At 41.8% G+C, this 2,917-nt stretch overlaps 1 non-coding gene across 1 annotated transcript; it reads left to right on the forward strand.

Annotated features, from left to right (window-relative positions):
- Positions 1–1,868: 1,868 nt before the first annotated feature.
- On the forward strand, positions 1,869–1,972 carry LOC126949543 (small nucleolar RNA U13). The gene has a single exon (XR_007723820.1). It is a non-coding gene; the product is annotated as a small nucleolar RNA U13 (small nucleolar RNA).
- The last annotated feature ends 945 nt before the right edge of the window (positions 1,973–2,917 follow it).

A 2,917-nucleotide genomic window follows, 5' to 3' on the forward strand; every position in this document is an offset into this window, starting at 1 on the left:
TTTCACCGTGTTAGCCAGGATGGTCTCGATCTCCTGACCTCGTGATCCGCCCGCCTCGGCCTCCCAAAGTGCAGGGATTACAGGCGTGAGCCACCGCGCCCGGCCTGACTAGTTTATTTTCTAAAGAAAAGTTACCCTGGAGGATCACTTGAGGCCAGGAGTTTAAGACCAGCCTGGGCACCACAGTGAGACACCGTATCTGTTAAAAAATAAAAAGTAAAGCCACCCTGTTCACTAAATTGGCAAAAGATTAGGACTAGCAAGAATTAAAACTCACAGAACATTAGGGTGAGAAAGAATCTTAGAGATAATCTAGTCTGCCCCTGCCATTCTAGGAATATAGAAGCAAACCCAGACAGGTTGAGTGACATGTCCATCCTGGTGGCAAAGCCAAAACTAAAATCTTATTCCCAGGTCAGTGCAGAGCCACTCAGGATCTCATAAATCAGTTTTGTGTTTTCTGTACCATACTGGCCCTCTACTAGCCTCTCCCTGGATCTCACTGATACCATGAGAGTGCAAAAAAAGCAATTGTTTGTTACATTTATCAAAGTGGTGGTATCCATTGGCATCAACATTTGCATTTAGGACAAAGTTATCTTTGGCACCTTTGAACTTGCTAAGACTATCAAGTGTGAAGTTTGTATTATGCCTCAGCTGCATCTTCCAACCATAACAGTTTTTAAAAAAATGATTTTATTGGATAGGTGTGATGGCTTATGTGTGTAATCCCATTACTTTGGGAGGCTGAGGTGGGAGGATTGCTTGAGCCCAGGAGTTTTGAGAACAAGCTGGGCAACCCAGAGAGACCTCCACCACAAAAAATAAACAAAATCAGGCAGGTGTGGTGGTGCATGCCTGTAGTTCCAGTTCCTCATGGGGCTGAGGTGGGAGGATTGCCTCGGCCCAGGAGGTCATAGCTGTAGTAAGCCAAGATCACACCACTGCACTTCAGCCTGGGCGACAAAGCAAGACCCTGTCTCAATAAATAAATAAATGAAATGAAATGTTTCAATTCAATAAATGATAAATGCTTCAGTGTGGCTTTCACAAACATTTTGCCTAAGAAGTTGTTTATTAGCATTAAATACATTGTGTGTCTATTATGTGTGAGTCACTGGAGATAACATGAGAAACAGACACAGTTTCTAGGCTTATGGAGCTTATAGTGTAGTCACTTGTTCACTGTATGTTCTCAAACCAAAAGATGCTAGAATCACATTTGCAGAAAAACCTCAGGAAAACACAACATACACAAAGGAGCAATGCAGTATCAACTTCCCTACATGATAAAGATACCATAGGCCAAAATTGTATTGTACGTGGAAATGTTTGGGTTTTGTTTGTTTGTTTGTTTTTGTTTGTTTACCATTGTAAAAGTAATACATCACCACATATACATTATGGACACACACATGCATTTGAAAAGCATTAACAATTGACCTGAATAAATATATAAAGAACTATTAAAACTCAGCAGTAAGAAAATAGCTAAAAAACGGGTGAAATATTTGAACTGACACCTTGAAGACAATACAAGAATGGCAAACTGGCCGGGGGTGGTGGCTCACACCTGTAATCCCAGCACTTTGGGAAGCCAAGACGGGTGGATCACCCAAGGTTAGGAGTTCGACATCAGCCTGGCCAACATGGCGAAACTCCGTCTCTACTAAAAATACAAAAATAAGCCAGTTGTGGTGGTGCACATATATAGTCCCATCTACTCAGGAGGCTGAGGCAGGAAAATCACTTGAAACTGGGAGGCGGAGGTTGCAGTGAGCTGAGATCACACCACTGCACTCTAGCCTGGGTGACAGAGTGAGACTCTGTCTCAAAAACAAAAAAGAATGGCAAACAAAATACAACAGATTTTTTTGATGTTCATAAGCATGATGAGTGGGTTTTCATGTTCATGTGTGAGGTGTGCCTCCCTCAAACCTTGTTATGATGTCAACACATTGCCTATCTGATGAGAAGTAAAAAAAAACAGTGAAAAGGCAGTTTACAGAATGGGAGAAAACATTTGCAAATCATACATCCAATAAGGACTTCAATAGCAAGGAAACAATTTTAAAATGGGCAAAGGACCTAAGTAGACATTTCCCAACAGAAGACATTAAATGGCCAAAAGATAAGTGTTGGTGAGGACGTGGAGAAAATGGAACCCTTCCAGGCTCTTGGTGGGAATGTATATTAGTACAGCCATTATGGCAAACAGTACGGAGGTTCCTCGAAAAACTAAAAATGGAATTACCATATGATCCAGCAATCTCACTTCTGGGTATATGTATACAGGAAATGAAAATCAGTATTTTGGAGAGATATCTGCACTCCCATGTTCATTGCAGCACTATTCACAATAACCACATTATGGAATCAAGTGTCCATTGCCAGATGAATGGATAAAGAAAACGAGGGCCAGGTGCGGTGGCTCACGCCTGTAATCCCAGCACTTTGGGGGGCCAAGGTGGGCGGATCACCTGAGGTCAGGAATTTGAGACCAGCCTGGTCAACATGGTGAAACCCCGTCTCTACTAAAAATACAAAATTAGCCAGGTGTGGTGGCGTGCGCCTGTAATCCCAGCTCCTCTGGAGGCTGAGGCAGGAGAATCGCCTGAATCCAGGAGGCAGAGGTTGCAGTGAGCCAAGATCACACCACTGCACTCCTGCTTGGGCAACAAGAGTGAAACTCTGTCTCAAAAAAAAGAAAAAGAAAAAATGAATAAATGCATGTTCTCACTTATATGTGGAAATGCATGTTCTCACTTATATGTGGAATTTTTTTGTCTTTTTGAGACGGAGTCTCACTCTGTCACCAAGAGCGAAACTCCGTCTCAATAAGTAAATAAGTAAATAAATAAATAAATAAATAAATAAAAATTAAATAAGTTGAACTCACAAAAGCAGAGAGTAGAAT

Source organism: Macaca thibetana, chromosome 2 (genome assembly GCF_024542745.1).
Source record: "Macaca thibetana thibetana isolate TM-01 chromosome 2, ASM2454274v1, whole genome shotgun sequence".
Lineage (NCBI taxonomy): Eukaryota > Metazoa > Chordata > Mammalia > Primates > Cercopithecidae > Macaca > Macaca thibetana.